This window comes from Ovis canadensis, chromosome 9, assembly GCF_042477335.2.
Source record: "Ovis canadensis isolate MfBH-ARS-UI-01 breed Bighorn chromosome 9, ARS-UI_OviCan_v2, whole genome shotgun sequence".
Classification (NCBI taxonomy): Eukaryota; Metazoa; Chordata; class Mammalia; order Artiodactyla; family Bovidae; genus Ovis; species Ovis canadensis.
In genome coordinates this window covers 91,544,467-91,566,809 of record NC_091253.1, presented here as the reverse complement: position 1 = coordinate 91,566,809, position 22,343 = coordinate 91,544,467, and positions in this window count along the sequence as shown.

The window sequence follows — 22,343 nt, the reverse complement described above, 5'->3', positions numbered from 1 at the left end:
TCTTGCCTGGAGAATCCCATGGACAGAGAAGCCTGGTAGGCTACAGTCCACAGGGTCACAAAGAATCGGACACGAGTGAGCGACTTCACTTTCACTTTCACTTTCTTTTCACTCCTGCTCTTAAGATAGGCATTTTTGGTAGTTATTTTTTAAAATAATTATTCTGTAGTGTATCAGGAATTGAACTCAGATAGTCTAACTCTTGAGTCTTCCACTCATAAACCATTAGCTAGATCTTCCTACCTTAGGACAAATGTACTTAGTGGTATGCAGAGCACTTATTATTCCCTGGAATAGCCAGTTTCTTTAAAATTTTTCTTTGTGGTTTTAATTTTTTTTTAAGTTGGTTGTAAGTTGCACACATAAATATGTTTAGATTTTAACTCTAATTGTGAAAAGATCTGAAGTAATGAAAGCTTTAGCTCTTCTTACCTTGGGAAGAGTTTCTGCTGGAGTCAATTTAAGTAAAGTGCTTAGTAAAGTGGAAAGGGGGACACACTGGTGATCAGAAAGTTTGAGATTTAAAAGATGGCATAACAGTAAGTCTAGATCTCGGGTGAGGAAGGAATCGGAAATTTCTTTAAATGGAGGAAACCATGTTTCAGAATAGAGGGAGTGGCACTCAGGCAAATGGATTAGGAGGCTGCGTTTGTGACCAAACATTCCTGAAACGAGGCAGAAGACACTACAAGGCAGGACAATGACACCTGGCAAGGACAACGAACTTCAGCAAAGCAAGATGACTGAAAGGGCCGAATGGAGCGGAAGATTAGTTGAATGGCTTTTTTCCATTTTAAGGAAGCTAGAGCTGAATCTCATTGAGATGCTGCCTGTGTCATGAACACATGGCTAACTAAATATTTTAACTACTGGTAGAGCAGAACTTCTCAAACTCTGTTGCACACACAAATCAGCCTAGAAGTTCCTGAGATCCTGCATGTCTAACAGTTTACCAAGTGAGCCTGCTGCTAGCAGTTTGTAGACCACACATTAGGTAGCAAGGTAAGGGTGTACCCTTAATCTTCAGATGAAAAATGTGTTATCAGTCACGGACAGCTTCATGTGAATGGTGGTGATTTCTGCCTACAGTCCTCTCTGAATGAAGTCTTGATGGATATAACAGAGGAAATACAGAGGAGAGGACCATACCATCTCAGAAGAGGGACCTGAGGGATGGCTTCAGTGTGGCCACACAATAGCTTGAGAGAACCAAGTTTTTGAAGATGTCTTTATGGAAGGAAGTCAGATTCCAGAAGAGCAACACAGAGAAAACAATCTCACAGATCCTGAGAAAGCAAAACAAATAACTCCACTCCTCAAACTAGAACCAATCTGGGTTATAACAGAAGACATACTTCAGAGACGGCTCTAAATAAGACAGCACCACATAACATGTGAATGTATGTAAATACATGGTGTACAATGCCTAGTATCTCAGTCTGCTTAGAGGTACCATTAGAAAATGCCACGCGCTAGGTAGCTTAAACAATTGGCAATTTATTTCTCAAGGTGCTGAGGTCTCTTCTGTTGTTCACAGCTCCCCACCCACCCCGCTCCACCTTATGACCATGTGTGTGTCCACTAAGTCACTTCAGTCGTGTCCTACTCTTTGTGAACCCGTAGACTGCAGCCCTCCAGGCTCCTCTGTCCATTGGGATTCTCCAGGCAAGAATACTGGAGTGGGTTGTCATGCTGTTCTCCAGGGGATCTTCCTGACCTAGAGACTGAACCCATGTCTCTTATGTCTCCTGCATTGGCAGGTGGGTTTTTTACCACTAGTGCCACCTGGGAAGCCTCTTCAGTTCAGTTCAGTTCAGTTCCATCTCTCAGTTGTGTCCAACTCTTTGCAACCCATGGACCACAGCATGCCAGGCCTCCCTGTTCATCACCAACTCCTGGAGTTTACTCAGACTCATGTCCATTGAGTTGGTGATGCCATCTAACCATCTCATCTTCTGTCATCCCCTTCACCTCCTGCCTCTTACAACCTCATGTAAACTTAATTATCTCTTTGAAGGCTATATATTCAACACAGTCAGTTTGGGGGATAGGGCTTCAGCATATGAATTGAGAGGCATAATTTAGTCCACAACACTGAACATGCAGTAGATATTCAAGATATTTAAAGTAGACTAATATCTTCAAGAGTGAGAACTGTATCTCGTACATGTTTGCATTACTACATAGTAACATGCACAAGTAGGTATTTAATAAATATCTGATAAATAAATGAATGGAACCCTGGGAAGGCTAGTGTCCTAGAAATAGGTAACATATTGTGTAGTTTGGGTGCTCAATGCCAGTACCTATAAAACCAAGGGCTACCTTCATGTAGCACAATGTGGAAAGGACTTCTGGTTGGTGACACTTACACTCAGTGGTAAGCAGTTTGTCCACAAAGTCATCTTTGAATAGGAAGAACAATAATTATTTATCTATTCCCAGTGAATGGATCACTTCCTATTTATCATTGTTCCTAAGGGTTCTTAGCAATCTATCATCTTTGAAGATACTTTCAGTATGTAAAAGTAAAAATGTATATTTTGGTTGGCTGTTTCTTAGTATACACTGAACCACATTAAAACATCTAATTTTCTTTTTATGCTCTTTGGCCTCAAATTGTTCAGGATGCAATGACATAGGTATCCATTTTCATGGAGACAATGCTCTTGAATACTATCTTCTGATAAACATATCTAATATATATACGTAAAGAAAGAATGGAAAAGGAGACCGGGTTTTCAACATTAGTGTACTTCTAGGCGACAGGAACAGTCAGGATTGAATTTTTGATACCCGCTGAACCTAATTTCTGGAATAGCTCCGGATATGCCATGTTTGTGTTCCTTGTAGGAGACTGGACACCATTTAACAACTGCCTCTTTGCTGATTCAACAGTAAGGCAGTAGACTCCATCCTACCCACAAATACTGCAGCTGATTCCAGGAATGTGAAGAGGGGATGGGCTGTCATGCTCAAACTCTATCCAAAGGAAAAAACTCAAGTTTTAGGAAAGGCTTCTGATACTCTGTGGGAGAAAGGAACATGAATAGAGGAAATCCCATATTTCCCTCCCTGCTAAATTTTAAAAGAGGGTTCCTTCCCAAACTATCTCTCTGCGTTTATTTATTAGTGCAACAAGCTTTTAGTTAGATAAGATAATTTGGGGAGCAAAGGAAGTAGGATTTTCATATTATGTGTACCACACCAGCACAATTTCAAAAACTTGGCAGGGTTGGTGGGTAGGGCAAACAGAGTACTGCCATAATTTTAGTTTTCCAAGGCTTGAATACACACACACACACACGCACAGAGCTAACATCTGCTACAATTAGCACTTCATAAGAGAAAGAGCATTTTAATGTAATAATATGGGCAGTTCTTTTTAAGAAACGAAAGTTGGCAAACATACCACACAGCACACACAAACACATATGGATGTGCACACCAACATCATTCTTATTTTTCTCAAAATGCCATGGGCCTATTAAGATTTAATCTTGGAGAGCTCTAGTCAGGGTGTGGTTGTTCTGAAACCACAGTGCTAGGTTATTTCTAAGGAAGTGAAGAAGAACTAAAGAGCCTCTTGATGAAAGTGAAAGAGGAGAGTGAAAAAGTTGGCTTAAAGCTCAACATTCAGAAAACGAAGATCATGGCATCTGGTCCCATCACTTCATGGCAAATAGGTGGGGAAACAGTGGAAACAGTGGCTGACTTTATTTTTCTGGGCTCCAAAATCACTGCAGATGGTGACTGTAGCCATGAAATTAAAAGATTCTTACTCCTTGGAAGGAAAGTTATGACCAACCTAGACAGCATATTAAAAAGCAGAGACATTACTTTGCCAACAAAGGTCTGTCTAGTCAAGGCTATGGTTTTTCCAGTGGTCATATATGGATGTGAGAGTTGGACTATAAAGAAAGCTGAGCGCCGAAGAATTGATGCTTTTGAACTGTGGTGTTGGAGAAGACTCTTGAGAGTCCCTTGGACTGCATGGAGATCCAACCAGTCCATTTTATAGGAGATCAGTCCTGGGTGTTCATTGGAAGGACTGATGTTTAAGCTGAAACTCCAATACTTTGGCCACCTAATGTGAAGAGCTGACTCATTTGAAAAGACCCCCAATGCTGGGAAAGATTGAGGGCAGGAGGAGAAGGGAATGACAGAGGATGAGGTGGTTGGATGGCATCACCAACTCGATGGACATGGGCTTGGGTGTACTCTGGGAGTTGGTGATGGACAGGGAGGCCTGGAGTGCTGCGGTTCATGGGGTCACAAAGAGTCAGACATGACTGAGTGACTGAACTGAACTGAACTGAACTGAGAACTAAGATTTTACAATTCACTGAGTTATCCTAACATAACATCACACTCCTAGGACTGGTCAGGAATACTTTGGGGAGGAGATTTATAATATACACAACTAAATCATAGAGACAAGACTAAACACGATACAAAAAAGCAAAAAAATGGGAAAAAAAAGTAAAGAAACTGCATTACTCTTGACCTTTTTTTTTCCTTTGCCAGAACACAAATTTATTCATTCAACAAAGCATATAATTGACTATTTTCAAGGTCCAGTGGATGTGAATTTTCATACAAATTGCTTCAAGTTAAAAGATTTGCTCAAGGCTGTAATGTGGCCAGAGCCAGAACGAATTTCATCTAAAGAAATTTCATAAGGAATTTTTAACACAGCGTGTTTGTCATAGAGGTGGAACTTTTCCCTAAGTAAAATATTTAAAAACTCACTGCATCTGATCTTCAGTTCAGTTCAGTTCAGTTCAGTCGCTCAGTTGTGTCTGACTCTGCGATCCCATGAATCGCAGCACGCCAGGCCTCCCTGTCCATCACCATCTCTCGGAGTTCACTCAGACTCATGTCTATCGAGTTGGTGGTGCCATCCAGCTATCTCATCCTCTGTCATCCCCTTTTCCTCCTGCCCCCAAATCCCTCCCAGCATCAGAGTCTTTTCCAATGAGTCAACTCTTCGCATGAGGTGGCCAAAGTACTGGAGTTTCACCTTTAACATCATTCCTTCCAAAGAACACCCAGGGCTGATCTCCTTCAGAATGGACTGGTTGGATCTCCTTGCAGTCCAAGGGACTCTCAAGAATCTTCTCCAACACCACAGTTCAAAAGCATCAATTCTTTGGCGCTCAGGCTTCTTCGTAGTCCAACTCTCGCATCCATACATGACCACTGGGAAAACCATAGCCTTGACTAGACGGACCTTTGTTGGCAAAGTAGTGTCTCTGCTTTTCAATATGCTGTCTAGGTTCGTCATAACTTTTCTTCCAAGGAGTAAGCGTCTTTTAATTTCATGGCTGCAGTCTGATCTTACTTCCCTTCAAACTCTTTCTAGATGCTTTTCCTTTACCTTATTCACACAAATACATCCGTACTCCTCCCAGTGGCCCAAATCTGACATTTACACACTGTCTGCAAGAATTTCATCATTGTCATTCATTTCCTCAACTAGATTGTAACGCTGACTAAATTTTGGCCAGGAATTCTGTTGTATTATCATTCGCAGTTAGTTTCCCAGTTAGTCTTCACCATGAAATACTAGGATTTTTATTGTGATTCTCCCTGGAAGAACTCTTGAAATCCTCCTGCTCTGTTTGTGTTCTTGACCATAACATTCTTGAGCTTATTGTCATAGTTATTTAGTGAGGTTTCTGGTCATGGACGTTTCCTGTGTATGGAATGTGTATTAAATGACAAGCTGGCTGGGAAGTGTAAGAGCTCAGTTTCATCTGAACCAAGTGGTGAAATGATTACCCTTTTGAATGGGATATTTCACTATGGAAGCTTTGAAACTACTCAGAATCCATGTAGTCACAGTTTCCTGACCAGTCCAGTTCTTTGGAGATTGTAAATGGAGTAGAAATTGCTTAGTGAAAGGAAAGTAAAAGGAGTTTACCTGTAACTAGACTTAGATAGATTGGTAGTTAATGTGGTAATAGGATGAAGGGTGTAGAAAATCAAGGCCCAACAATGAATGATGGTGAGGTTTAGATGTGTATGAATATAATGAAGTTGAATTAAATTGTTCTGGTCATTAAATTGACCAGAACTTGTCATGGGCTCATTGATTTGAAAGAGGTTCCCAAACATTGCTATAGAAGTATCTTCTCAAGACTTCTTAGACTGTACCATACTTAAAATGTACCAATATTTTTGAGCAATTGTGGGACAGAGTCAAGGAACTTTGTCAAAAAGAATCAGAGGATATTGGTATCTTCTTCTAACAGTACACTCCTCCAAATACAATATGTGAAAAAGTAGAAATATGGGTTGGAAAAAGATTTTAAAAAGAATTTCAAGGTAAAAGAGAGAGAGTAGTGAAGACTCTATTAGAGAGGAGTGATTAATAAGTAACAGAAATGTAAGAGTAGTTGGAGAAATCAGGACTTTTAAAAAGATTTTTTTGATGTGGACCACTGTCGAAGTCTTTATTGAATTTGTTACAATATTGCTTCTCTTTCATGCTTTGAGTTTTTGGCTTCGAGGCATATGGAATCCCAGCTCCTTCACCAGGAATCAGACCCACACCCTCTGCATTGGAAGGTGGATTCTTAACCACCAGGGGAGCCCCAGGATTTGCCTTAAAGCAAAAAAGGACCAAAGAACAGAGAATGACAACTGTAATCAAAATAGGAAAAGACGTACTCATTTAAAGTTATAAAGGTCAATGCCCTGAGTGTGAAAATAAAGATGAGATGAAAGACCATTAGCAAAGCTTTACTTGAGAGGAAATAAGAGTAAAAAAGAGGTAGGTGAATATGTTTAGCATTTCACAGGGTATGAAGCATTTGCTCCTACACCATCTTACTTAATTCACAGCATCATCCTGGGCAGTAAAAGCACAACTAAGATTTTTATTTAAGAAAGGAAACTAAGATTTAGAGAAATAAAATAAATTCCTCAAGCTCATGAGGCTAGCAAGTGGTTGGCCAATAATTTTATTTTCCCGAATTAGAAGCCCTTGTGCATTCCTCTCTGCCGTGCCGGAAATCTGGGATTTTCCTTCTTGGCTTCAGTTCTTTCTCATCTGAGTGGATGCACAATATTCTACACCCGAGTTAGACAAATTTTTTTCTGTGAAGCGCCAGATAGTAAATATTTCAGGCTTTGTGGGCCACATGTTCTCTGTCCTAACTACTCAACTTCGTCTTTGTAGCATAACACAGCCATAGATAATATGTAAATGAGTGGATATGGCTATATTCCAATAAGACTTTAGCAAAAGCAGCTTATAGACTGGATTTCCACTTTGAGCTGTAGTTTTCATACCCCAGTTCTACACTATAAAATCACTTGGATCTTGCTGTGGTCATTGTATGATGCTGCTGCTGCTAAGTCGCTTCAGTTACTGTATAGGAACTCTTAAATCTTCCCATTCTGTGTTTTATATTTAACTTTCCCACCTAGCCAATTTTGGCTTCTTTAGTTCAAGGATCATGTTTGGCTTAACAAAGGATCACATTTGACCCTTTATAATTCTTAGTGGTGTCTAGCACATATGGGGTGTATGACAATTATTTGTTGAATGAAAGTTTTCTATATTAGTTGTAAAAATGTTACCTTCTTTGTCTGCATCTATTCTTCCTTCTTCCCTGTTCAAACTCTTCTCATCTGGCATATTTTATTTTGCAAAGCTGGCTGCAACCAGCAATCTCTTGTCCCACATGCTCTTCTTACAGTGTAATGTTTATAATCTTCTCATCTAGGATTGGGAGACTGTGTTTCCTCCTCTTGAATATATTAATCGGTGGGCTTATGACTTCAGCAACCGTGATGTTAAGTTCTGAGGCTGTGATAAAGGGCAATATAGATTTCATCTGATTCTCTTGGAACCTTGATCTACCACAAAAACTGTCCCTGATGCTTCTATGCTATGAGGAAGACCAATCTGACTCATATGGAATGTTCCCAGGGAGAGGACCTGAGGCTACCTGGAGAAATATAATGCTTAGCCAGCCCCCAGACACTTTAATTCCCTTACTGCTGACCCCAGCTGTTTCAGCTCTAGGTACTGTCTGACTGCAATGACGTGAGAGATCCTGAATTCCTGACGCATAGAAACTGTGAGATATAATAAGATGATTGCTGTCTTAACCCACTAAGCTTTTTGCAGCAATACAAAACTGGAGTACTTCTCTCTTCCCTTTCTGTCTTCCTGGGTAGGCAGTATTCATAGCAGTTAAAGATGACTTTACATTCAGTCTTCTTTATTTCAGTCTCAACTTTCACACTTTCTAACTATGGGACATTGTGGAAGTTGCTCAAACTCTGAGCATCTCCATTTCCTTATTCATAAAGTGGAATTACTGAAGACAGTTTTCATCATCTCAGAGGGAAAGTATTATGAGTATCAAACAAGTTAATGCCTACAGAACATCTTAAACAGTGGTTGGCAAACAGTAAAGCCTTAGGACTGGGTATTAATTCCACCATCCATTCATTAGGTAGGAGTTATCCATGATCCATAAAGCTTCTGTATTGAATCCATCAAAAGAGCAGTTTGATTCTATCAACAACATATCTCTGATATGTCTACTTGTCTCCATTTGTATTGTTAATATCTGAGTCCAAACAACCATCTTTTTTCATCTGGGCAACTGAAATTGCTTTGTAACAGGTCTTCCCATCTTTTTCCATCCCTTCTATTACTAAGTCTCTTCATTGCAAAGTGAAATTTAAGTGTTAGACTATAACACAGTACAGAGGTGAATACATTATAAAGGGACAGTTCTCTAAATGATAACAACAGCAGCGCAATCCTAATGGACACCAAAATAAGAGATAAAACATTACCAGAATCCCAGAAACCTTTCATATGAATACTTATCTATTGTTATCCTTTTCATCTCCCCAAAGGAAAATATCTTCTTCTTGTTCAGTTGCTAAGTTGTGTCTGACACGTTGTGACCCATGGACTGCAGCACACTAAGCCTCCATATTCCTCACTATCTCCTGGAGTTTGCCCAAGTTCAGGTCCATTGAATCAGTGATGCTATCCAACCATCTCATCTTCTGCCACTCTCTTCTCCTTTTGCCGTCAATCTTTCCCAACACCAGGGTCTTTTCCTGACTGCTAATGTCAGAAATCAGTTTTTCCTTTCATTTATAATTATGTGCTGGAAAATATATATATTCATATATATCTGACATCCTTTGTTCAACATTGTGTTTATGAAATTCAACCATGTTGCTGTACTTAGCAGAAGCTTGATTAGTTCTATTGTTCTATAGTATTCCAATGCATGAATATACATCAATTCATTGATCTAAATCATTAATGATGGACCTTTGGTTTGTTTTCATTTTGATGCTGTTATGAAAGATGCTGCTATAAATATCCGTGTGTGTGTGTGTGTATGTGTGTGTGTGCATATACATGGATGCATGCTTACTTTCATATGTATACTGTCCTTGTTGTTCAGTCCCTGAGTCATGTCCCACTCTGTGACCCACACCAGTCTCCTCTGTGCTTTACTTTCTCGGAGTTTGCTCAAATTCATGTCCATTGAGTCACTGATGCTATCTTAAAATCTCATCCTCTGTTGCCCCATGTTCCTTTTGCCTTCAATATTTCCCAGCATCAGGGTCTTTTCTAAAGTCTGGAAAATTTAGAGGAAATTACTTTTAGGGAAATAATAAATTTAATTTAGGGAAATTGAGTCCGCTTTTTGCATCAGGTGGTCAAAGTATTGGAGCTTCAGCTTCAGCATCAGTCTTCCAATGAATATTCAGGACTGATTTCCTTTAGGACTGACTGGTTTGATCTCCTTGCAGTCCAAAGGACTCCTCAGAGTCTCATCTAAAAGCATCAATTACTTGGTGCTCGGCTTTCTTTATGGTCCACCTCTCACATCTGTACATGACTACTGGAAAAATCATAACATTGACTATACAGGCTTTTGTTGACAAAGTGACGTCTCTGCTTTTTAATACACTATCTAGGTTTCTCATAGCTCTCCTTCCAAGGACCAAAGTGTCTTTTAATTTCTTGGCTGCAGTCATCATCTGCAATGATTTTGGAGACCAACAAAATAAATTCTGTCACTGCTTCTGCTTTACCCACGTCACGGTCCCCCCATGAAGTGATGGAACCAGATGCCATAATCTTAATTCTTTAAATGTTGAGTTTCAAGCCAGTTTTCCACTCTCCTCATTCTCCCTCTTTGAGAGGCTCTTAAGTTCCTCTTCATTTTCTACCATTAGAGCGGTGTCATCTGCATATCTGAGGTTGTTGGACTTCTGCCAGTAATATTAATTCCAGCTTTTGCTTCATCCAGCCCAGCATTTTGCATGATATACTCTGCATAGAATTTAAATAAGTAGGGTGACAATATACCAGCCTTGTCATTTTCCTTTCCCAATTTTGCACTAGTCAGCTGTTCCCTGTCCAGTTCTAACTATTGCTTCCTGACCCACATAAATGTTTCTCAGGAGACAGGTAAGATAGTCTGGCACTCCCATCTCTTTAAGAATTTTCAAAAGTTTGTTGTAATCCATGCAGTCAAAGGTGTTAGCATGGTCAATGAAGCAGAATTAGATGTTTTTATAGAATTCTCTTGCTTTCTCTATGATCCAAAGAATGTTGGCAGTTTGATGTCTGATTCCTCTTCTTTTTCTAAATCAGGTTTGTACATATGGAAGTTCTTGGTTCACATACTGTTGAAGCCTAGCTTGAGGGATTTTGAGCATTAACTTACTAGCATGTGAAATGAGAGCCAGTTGTATGACGGATTGAACATATTTGGCATTGGAATGAAAACTGACCTTTGTTTTCCAAATTTGAATCACACATAGTGCATGATTCACTTTAACAGCAGCGTCTTTTAGGATTTTAAGTAGTTCAGCTGGAATTCTGTCACGTTCACTGGCTCTTGTTCTTAGTAATGCTTCCTAAGATCCACTTGACTTCACAGGCCAGGATGTCTGGCTCTAGGAGAGCAACCACACCATCATGGTTATCTGAGTTATTAAGATATTTTTGTGTGCCTCTGTATATTCTTGCCACCTTTCCTAAATCTCTTCTGCGTTTGTTAGGTCCTTAACATTTCTTACCATCCTTTATTGTGTCCATCCTTGCATGAAATGTCTCCAGTTTTTCTGAAGAGATCTTTAGTCTCTCCCGTAGTTTCCCCTATTCCCTTATACTGTACGTTTAAGAAGGTTATCTTATCTTTCCTTAATATTCTCTAGAACTCTGCATTCAGTTGGGTAGATCTTTCCCTTTCTCCCTTGTCTTTGCTTCTCTTCTTTTCTCTGCTCTTTGTATAGCATCCTCAGACAACCACTTTGCCTTCTTGCATTTCTTTTCCTTTGGGATAGTTTTTGTCATTGCCTCATGGACAGTCTTATTAACTTCCATCCATAGTTCTCTGGTTCTTTGTTTACCAGACCTAATCCCTTGAATCTATTCATTGTCTCCAGTGTACAATCACTAGGGATTTGATTTAGGTTATACCTAAATGGCTTAGCCGTTTTTCCTACTTTGTTCAATTTAAGTCTGAATTTTGCAATAGGGAGCTCATGATATGAGCCATGGTCCGCTCCAGCTCTTGTTTTTTACTGAATGTATAGAGCTTCTCCATCTTCAACTGCAAAGAACATAATCAATCTGATTTTGGTATTGACCATCTGGTGATGTGTATGTGTATATTCATCTCTTGGTTTATGGGAAAAGGGTATTTGCTCTCACCAGTGCGTTCTCTTGACAAAACTCTGTTAACCTTTGTCCTGCTTCATTTTGTACTCCAAGGCCAAACTTGCTTGTTATTCCAGGTCTCTTGACTTCCTACTTTTGCATTCCAATCCCTTATGAGGAAAAGGACATCTCTTTTGATGTTAGTTGTAGACGGTCTTGTATGTCTTTATAGAGCTGGTTAACTACAGCTTCTTTGGCCTCAGTCATTGGGGCATAGATTCACAATACTGTGACACTGTATCATTTGCCTTGAAAATGAGCCAAGATCATTCTATCATTTTTGAGATTTTCCCCAAGTACTGCATTTCAGACACTTTTGTTGACTAGGGCTACTCCTTTTCTTCTAAAAGGATTCTTGCCCACAGTAGTAGATATAATGGTCATCTGATTTAAATTTGCCATTCCCATCCATTGTAGTTCACTGATTCCTAAGATGTGATGTTCAATCTTGTCATCTCCAGCTTGACCACGTCCAGTTTACCTTGATTCATAAACCTAACATTTCAGGTCTGTATGGAATATTGTTCCTTACAGCATCGGACTTTACTTTCACCACCAGACACATCCACAACTGACATCATTTCCACTTTGGCCCAGCTGCTTCATTCTTTCTGGAGCTGTTATTAATTGCCCTTTGCATCTCCCCTATAGCACATTAGACACCTTCTGACTTGGGGGTAAGGGTGCTCATCTTCTGGTGTCATATCATTTTGCCTTTTTCTTAATGTTCATGAGGTTCTGGTGGTAAGAATACTGGAGTAGTTTGCCATTTTTTCCTCCAGTGGACCATGCTTTGTCAGAACTCTTCACTATGACCCATCTGTCTTGGGTGGCCCTGCATGGCATGGCTCATAGCTTCCTTGAGTTATACAATCACTTTCACAATAACAAGGTTGTGATCTCTGAAGGGGTTCATATGCATATATGTACACATTTTGATTGGATGTAGCCTAGAAGTGGGAGAAGGTGATAGCACCCCACTCCAGTACTCTTGCCTGGCAAATCCCATGGACAGAGGAGCCTGGTGGGCTGCAGTTCATGGAGTCGTGAAGAGTTGGACACGACTGAGCGACTTCCCTTTCACTTTTCACTTTCATGCATTGGAGAAGGAAATGGCAACCCACTCCAGTGTTCTTGCCTGGAGAATCCCAGGGACGGGGGAGCCCGGTGGGCTGCTGTCTGTGGGGTCACACAGAGTTGGACATGACTGAAGTGACTTAGCAGCAGTAGCAGCCTAGAAGTGGAATTTCTTGCTTGTAGATTGTGGATAACACTTTGTATTCCTACCAGCAGGGTGTAAGAGTCCGATTTGCTCCACATACTTGTCAATACTTTGTATTTTGTCATTTTTATTTTACTCAAGCTGGCAGATGTGTATTGGTACTACAGTGCAACTTTATTTGCTTAATTTTTTATAAGTACTAAGGTTGATCATCTTTTCAAGTGTTTACTGGCTATTTGGATATCCTCTCTGGTGAAGTACTTGAGTCTCCTGCCCATTTTTACTTTTAAATTGGATTGTCCGTATTACTGATTAGTAAGTATTCTTCATAATCTAGGTATGTACCCTTTGTCAAGTACATCCATTACAAGTAGGCTCTCTCATTCTGTGGCTTGCCTCTTCACCTATTTGAAGACATGCCAAAGTTCCCATTTAAAGATGGTATGATTTAGCAAATTGTATTTTTTTCAGTTAGTGTCTTTAGGTTTAAATATTTTCCTATATCAAATTTATGAACATACTCTATTTACATTCTATATTCATTGTTTTCTTTCAAAATTAGCATACTATCCATCTGGAAATTCATTTTCATATATGGTGTGTGATAGAGGTCAGTTTTGTTTTCTCTCGGTTCAGTTGCTCAGTCGTGTCTGACTCTTTGCAACCCCATGGATTGCAGCACACCAGGCTTCACTGTCCATCACCGACTCCTGGAGACTGCTCAGACTCATGTCCTGTTTTCTCTATGAGTATTCAGTTGAACCAGCACCCTTACCAAGAGAACCATTATTTTCTCACTACTCTGGAGTGCTGCATTGGCCATAAATCAAACATCTTTGCATTCATAAGAGTACTTCGATTAACTTTTAAGTCCAGGTAACTGCCATTCTTCAACTGGGCCATTGATGTTTCTTTATAACAGGCATTGCCATTTTCTTTTTTCATTCTTTTCTATGATTGATTGTCTTACCAGCACAGTCACCTCTCTTTTTTAATTTTTAATTGTACTTATTCATTTATTTTATTATTTATTTATTTAGTTGGCTGCACTGTGTGGCATGCAGGATTTTAGCTCCTTGACCATGGGTTCAAACCTACACCCCTTGTAGTGAAAGTGTGGATTCCTAACCACTGGACCACCAGGGAATTTCTTTATTCACTTATTTTATATTCTGCTTTGTTGTTTGTCTATATTTGAACCTGTATCACACTAATTTGCTTATTTGAAATGTCTAATTTTCCTTCATGGTTGAATTTTGTGTGCAAGAAATTTAAACATTATTATGCACAGCCAGAGTTAATTTGGCTGCATTGTTCTATAGTGTTTCAATGTATAGCCTATACCTTGATCTAATCCATTAAGAAAGGATCCTAATTGCTTCCAGTTTGGGTTGTTGTGATACCTCTATGAACATCTGTGTGTGAGTGTGTGTATGTCCACCCACACACATATGTATGCATTTTTATTGGTGTATACCTGGATAATATATAACAACATCTAAGATGGCAGATTTTTTTTAATTGGTATTTTAAAAGTATCATACAACTGCGTTCTAGATTTCATATGTCTGTTAAGAAGTCAGCTGTTAGTCTTATTGTTTCTTTTCTAGTTCTTAGTGGGAAGACAAATCATAAACAACCCAGTCAGTCCTGGCCAAAAGGGGAAGCAAAGTGATCATTTAAAAGCATAAATCAGATTATATTGTCCTATGCTTAAAAAGCTCAATGCCTTTTCCTCTCAGATATAATCCAAACCCCATATTCTGATTTACCAGATCTTATCCCATCTGGCTGCTGCATAACTCTCTGGAACATTTCTCATAACTTTCTCCCTCTTGTTTACTAGGTTCTAGTCTTCCTAGTAAAGTAATGCTCAAAATTCTCCAAGCCAGGCTTCAGCAATACCTGAACTGTGAACTTCCAGATATTCAAGCTGGTTTTAGAAAAGGCACAGGAGCCAGAGATTAAGTTGCCAACATCCGCTGGATCATGGAAAAAGCAAGAGAGTTCCAGAAAAACATCTATTTCTGCTTTATTGGCTATGCCAAAGCCTTTGACTGTGTGGATCACAAGAAACTGTGGAAAATTCTGAAAGAGATGAGAATACCAGACCACCTGACCTGCCTCTTGAGAAACCTGTATGCAGGTCAGGAAGCAACAGTTAAAACTGGACATGGAATAACAGACTGGTTCCAAACAGGAAAAGGAGTATGTCAAGGCTGTATATTATCACCCTGCTTATTTAACTTATATGCAGAGTACATCATGAGAAACGCTGGGGTGGAAGAAGCACAAGCTGGAATCAAGATTGCTGGGAGAAATATCAATAACCTCAGATATGCAGATGACACCACCCTTGTGGAAGAAAGTGAAGAACTAAAAAGCCTCTTGATGCAAGTGAAAGAGGAGAGTGAAAAAGTTGATTTAAAGCTCAACATTCAGAAAATGAAGATCATGGCATCTGGTCCCATCACTTCATGGGAAATAGATGGGGAAACAGTGGAAACAGTGGCAGACTTTATTTTGGGGGGCTCCAAAATCACTGTAAATGGTGACTGCAGCCATGAAATTAAAAGATGCTTACTCCTTGGAAGAAAAGTTATGACCAACCTAGATAGCATATTCAAAAGCAGAGATGTTACTTTGCCAACAAAGGTCCATCTAGTCAAGGCTATGGTTTTTCCAGTGGTCATATATGGATGTGAGAGTTGGACTGTGAACAAAGCTGAGCACTGAAGAACTGGATGCTTTTGAAATGTGGTGTTGAAGAAGACTCTTGAGAGTCCCTTGGACTGCAAGGAGATCCAACCAGTCCATTCTAAAGGAGATCGGTCCTGGGTGTTCTTTGGAAAGAATGAGCTGAAACTCCAGTACTTTGGCCACCTCATGCGAAGAATTGACTCATTGGAAAAGACTTTGATGCTGGAAGGGATTGGGGGCAGGAGGAGGAGGGGGTGACAGAGGATGAGATGGCTGGATAGCATCACGGACTCAATGGACTTGAGTCTGAGTGAACTCCAGGAGATGGTGATGAACATGGAGGCCTGGCGTGCTGCGATTCATGGGGTCGCAGAGTCGGACACAACTGAGCGACTGAGCTGAACTGAGCTCAACTGAACTGAGTCTTCCTAGCATTTCTGTCCTTCAAAACAGTAAGCTCATCCTCACCTCTGAAGATTCCTTTCTAATGTTCAAAAGTCTCAGCTCAATGATAACTTGTCAGAGAGGCCTTCATTGAACACCTAAGCTAAAGTAGTTCATTTCACTCATTCTTCCTTATATGATCCTGTTTGATGTTCTTACAACCAAAACACTCTTTTAATCCAACTTATTTATGTTGATATTCTTATTTATTTCTCTGTCCTCCTCCAAACACCTATTGTAAGAGCAGAAGTTTTAAAATTTATTCATTGCTGTATCCACAGGTCTGAAAACAATAGCTGGAATATAGTCACTGCTCAGTAAATATCATAGAAGTTTGGAACATGCACTTCCAGACGTGTTTTATGAGGCTGATTACAAGAAACTAAATTTAGAGTGGTCAACCTGACCAAAAATGAAAAAAAAACAACACAAAACCCACACTATTTTATATGAGTAGTAATTCAAACTTTGCAAAGTACTTTTATATATATTAATAATTCTCATTTGTTTCTGACCAAAAAAATGTGTTGGCAGCCGGAATATTGCAATGTAATTGACTTTTTTAAAACCTGAAGATTTTTTTCTCTAAATTTGATTAATTTTTAACCATGGATTTTATCCCTAATGGATTATCCCTATTTTTAGATAAGACTTCTAAAATTGTACTCTGATATAACAATTTCAGATTACTACATTGCTTCTGACCATTACGCCAATCTAATTTCTAATAGTATTGTTTTCCTTTCATAATTTATCAGAGAAGATTTTACGAAACACTAAGAGCTATGCCAGACCCAAAGCTTCGGGTTTGCTCCACAGGACTACACTTTTAGCTCTGTTTCACATCCGGTCTTTCCTACTTTCTCTCTAGTGGTGGCGTGAGAAGCAATGACAGAAGTTAAGGGCAAGAAGGAGAGAAGGAAGCCAAGTCAAGAGCTTGAATAATCAAAACCCTCTAGATGCTGACCACATCTAGAAAGTCAGTCTTTCATGAGATGTTTATATCTCTCCCTCCCTCCTTTGTCACAGAGGAGTTTCATTTCCCTCCTAAGTGGCTTAGGCCAGAAAAGAAGTGTGAAAGTGGGAACCATTTAGGAAAGGCAGACAAACCACAACTAACCTTGTTCTTTCAGAGTCTGGCCTGTCCTCCTATATTAAGTTATGTAGGTCATTCCTGCTCTGCTTAGAGCTGTGCCTTGTAAAGTAGCAGAAGTCTGAAACTTTAAGAAACATTTTCTTCTTTTAAATTAAAAAAAAAAAACTTTTAAGATTTATTTGATTGAAGTATAGTTGGTTTACAATGTTGTGCTAATTTCTGCTGTATAGCAAAGTGATTCAGTTATACACATACTGGGTTGGACAAGAAGTTCATTTAGGTACATCATATGGAAAAACCTGAACAAACTTCTTGGATATACATTCCTTTTCCTCTGAAAATGAATATATATTACTTGTGAGATCAATCTGTTTCTAAGGGAAGCCCCTGCCAGTCACTTTTCTGAACCAATTTGGAGAAGTCACAGATGTTTCTTCATTAGTATAAGGAAGTCTTCCTCCACCCACATCAGCACCACAAACTTGTTTTCCTGGATTTGGGACACTATGTTTTATGATCCAGTCCATTCTTTATTCACGTGATAATAACACATGTGACAACAAATTGCCTTCTCTTATTCCATAGAAATTTGACTCAAGCTCTCAAATATCAGAAGTCTAACTTTAGGAAGGGTTTTTTGCCTCTCCATTTTCTGAAAATAGACTACACAATGGTAGTGGATGAAGAGAAGCCAAAAATTAAATGACTAGGTCTGGGCAAATTTCTTCTCCCATGGAATGTTTTTGTTTTTTTTTTTTTTTTTCAGTCTTCCCACTTCCTTCTCCCTGCATAGGATTCTGTCCATGAAAATAATGGACATGGGCCATGAGAGTTGGGGGAAAGACAGGGAAGGGAAAACAATTATTTTATTATTACTCTATTTGAGACCCAATGTGAGAGTTGGACTGTGAAGAAGGCTGAGCGCCGAAGAAAAATTGATGCTTTTGAACTGTGGCGTTGGAGAAGACTTTTGAGAGTCCCTTGGACTGTAAGGAGATCCAACCAGTCCATTCTGAAGGAGATCAACCCTGGGATTTCTTTGGAAGGAATGATGCTAAAGCTGAAACTCCAGTACTTTGGCCACCTCATGTGAAGAGTTGACTCATTGGAAAAGACTCTGATGCTGGGAGGGGTTGGGGACAGGAGGAGAAGGGGACGACAGAGGATGAGATGGCTGGATAGCATCACTGACTCAATGGATGCGAGTCTGAGTGAATTCCAGGAGATGGTGATGGACATGGAGGCCTGGCGTGCTGTGATTCATGGGGTCACAAAGAGTCAGACACGACTGAGCGACTGAACTGAACTGAACTGAACTGCTCTCTTAAAAGACAGAAAATGTTAGTTTTACAGAAGAGAGGTGTAGATTTGAGCTCTTTAACATGCAAATGGTGGTCTTGATGAGATTCTAACAGTTTCACTAGATCATTCTTTCTGGCACAAAATAACTTCAGTTATCACCAGAGAATTCTGATTCCTTTGTTGCTTTTCCTTTTTAAAAGGTGGTTTTATTGGATTGCTTCATTGTAGAGTTCATTTAAACCCTTGAAATCCAATCACAGTTTATTTTAGATTAAAAAAATCTGCAAACTTGGACTCTTTCAGTAGCCTCATAGCTGAGCCAGGTTTGCTGACCTTTATACTCAGTTTCTGTTAAACAATTGACTGAATTGTACTGCGCACATTAGAGTAAAATATTAGACTTGAAATGCCATCAGGAAGATTCTGTTTCCCAAATGCCTTGGTGCAGTGAAACAGTCAGATCTGAAACTTTGGAGAGTCAAGTTCAGAAGAAAGTGAAAACCAAGGTTCACTGCTACTTTGATATTTAGAAGCAACATTTCAGGCCCTCACCAATGCCACCGAAATGGAACTTATTTACTGTATTTCAATTGTTGGTTGGAGAAGGAAATGGCAACCCACTCCAGTATTCTTGCCTGGAGAATCCTGTGGACAGAGGAGACTGGTGGGCTGCTGTCCATGGGGTCACACAGAGTCGGACACGACTGAAGTGACTTAGCATGCCTGCATGCATTTGAAAGGGAAATGGCAACCCACTCCAGTATCCCAGGGACAAAGGAGCCTGGAGGGCTGCCGTCTATGGGGTCGCACAGAGTTGGACACAACTGAAGTGACTTAGCAGCAGTAGCAGCAATTGTTGGTTCACTTTAACGTCACATATTGTCTCAAGCCAACAATATTTTTTTGAGGCTCCCCTTGCTTTTCTTACTTTCTTCATTCTTCTGTCTATTTTTTGACGGTTTTATGAGCAGTCGACTAATGATGGCTTGATAGATTTCTGGCTTACCAGCGTAGCAATACTGATTAAAATTCTAAAGGTGCTCATGGTCAATGGCTGGTGGCACATGACTTCTACTAATTCAGTGAGATACATGTTGTCCTTCTGCACAAAATGAAAATGCTTTACTATAGTTTTACTTTGATCATGGAATATGCAAGAGAATAGCATAAATACACTTAACTCACAGGGATCCAACCTCTTTCTCAAGAGAAATGATTATACAGTTTTTTCTTTGAATGTTCCAGCTCCATCATTTAATATACAACTGGAAAAAGGATATAATATAGAAAATATCAATTAACTCGGTGTCATAACGCGAATGTGATCATAAGAATTATTCTTTGAGGGGTTCAAATATTGTTTCCCTAACTTATGGGTGATTTTAGGGAGTTTTGAGCATACCTATAGGCAGTTTTTGCCTTAAAGGCTGAAACATTCTAAAATGTAACATTCACTTTTAGTCACTTAATGTCACTTTTAGAACATCCATGACCAGTTACCCATATCTACCTGGTCCATTTATTCTATTTACATTGTTTTCAAGACCACTCTAAGTTTCTCACCCTTATTCTGAAGGTCATCTACTTTATAGATATCCCAGATTTTATCCATATTAAGTTGGTATCTTCTTCATCTAAACCTTACTTCTCCTCTGACGGAAACTTCTATTATGGCACTTTAAACTTTCTAACTTTAAGAACATGTCTCTTACCTCTATTCATAATTTTTTATTCTCATGGTTGCAGATGGATATCAGATTCAGGAATACTATGGGTAGAAGAGGGACTCAAGGTCTGTGGGTGTAAATCAAAACACAATGGGGTATCAATTCCCACTGGTCAGAATGGCCATGGCCAAACAATAGATACTGGAGAGTCTGGGGAAAAAAGGGAACCCTCGTACACGGTTGTTAGGAATGCAAATTGGTATAGTCATTATGGAGAACAATATGGAGGTTCCTTAAAAAACTGTAAATAGAATGACCATATGAGCTAGAAATCCCATTCCTGGGTATGTACATAAAGAAAACCATATTTCAAAAAGACATATACACCCCAATGATTATTGCGGCATTACTTACAACAGTCAGGATGTGAAGTCAACCTAAATATCCACTGACAGAGGAATGCATGAAAAAGATGTGGTATACAATGGAATATTAATCATAAAAAAGAATGAAATTGGTCATTTGTAGAGATGTGGATGGATCTAGAGACTATCATACAGAATGAAGTAAGTCAGAAAGAGAAAAACAAATATTATCTATTAATGCATATATGTGGAATCTAGAAAAATAATACAGGTGGTCTTATTTGCAAGGCAGAAATAGAGATCCAGATGCAGAGAACAAATGTATGGATACCAAGGGGGAAAGAGGAGGTGGGAGGAATTGGGAGGTTGGGATTGACATATATACACTATTGACACTATGTATGAAATGGATAACTAACGAGAAGTGACTATATAGCACAAAGAACTCTATTCAATGCTCTTTGGGGACCTAAATGGGAAGAAAATCGAAGAAAGGGGGCTCCGAGGTGGTGCTAGTGGTAGAGAACTAGGCTCCCAATGCAGGAGACACAAGAGATGCAGGTTTGATCCCTGGGCAGTAAAGATTCCCCTGGAGACGAGGGCACAACAGCCCATTCCAGTATGCTTGCTTAGAGAATCTCATGGACAGAGGAGCCTGGAAGGCTACAGTCCATAGGGTCACACAGAGTCAGACATGACTGAAGTGACTTAGCACACATGCATATGTATATATATACATATGTGTATATACATATATGTATATATATATATATATCGGATTCACTTTGTTGTATAGTAAAAACTAACGACATTGTAAAGCAACTATGCTCCAATAAAAATTAGTAATAAAAAGGATCTGGGGGTGAGGTGAAAGAATTAAAAAGGAAATTTATAGGTCACAGGATCTGACATATTTCTCAAAGTTTAATTCAAATGTTCTTGTGATCAAAGAAAAATAAATAATTGGCTCTTTCCCATAGATGCCCATGAAGAAGAAGCATGTGAATTCCTTAGGGAAAGCAAACATTGGTTCTGACATTTGTAAGTCTCTGAAGTGCTAGGAACAAGTCTTTTTTTTTTTTTTTTCTATTTTTCTCTTCTATTTTGTTTTGACCCACATCTGCCATCACAGTGCCATGCTCTGGATAAGAATTCAGTAAACTTTTTTTTTTTTTTTAATATTTTCTTTAGAGATTTCATTGACCTGAGGAATAGTTGGTTGTTACGTGACCTTTGTGAACTTACAAGGGCAGCCTGTCAACTTCAAAGTTCTTGACTAACAATAGCCTTGAATAGCAATAGCCAATGACTGGCTGTGACAATTTACCCCAAATAATTACTACTTCTCATAACTCTTTAATGATTAAAATAGCTTTTTATCTCATTGAACTTGAGATAATGATGTGTGGACTTGAACATAAATTCAAAATTCCCTCCCATCCTTTTCTTCTTTATTTTTCCAGGTCACGACTTCTCCAAACCTTTCAAACAGTTTTGTCACAGACGTGCATTTCATTTAACAGAAGGTGGCCGTGGTGCGGTATCAAACCCTTCAAATTTATCAGTCCAGAATTCTTGGTCTTGTGTGTTCATATACAAGTCCATTTAGCTAGAGGCATGAAGAGGCCGCGAAGAACAAATTATAGTGAAGACGAAGGCAGAGTAACACAGAGAGCCACAAACCATCCTATTTGCTCAGGCTTTCTATTTCCCTGGAACGTTCTCAGGGTTGTTTCTGTGAAACAGGAGAAGAGTTTGGCTCGTGAGGTGCAGCTGGGAAAGTGCCTGCCATCCTATGCTGCTGTCTCTCTGCTGTTCCCCA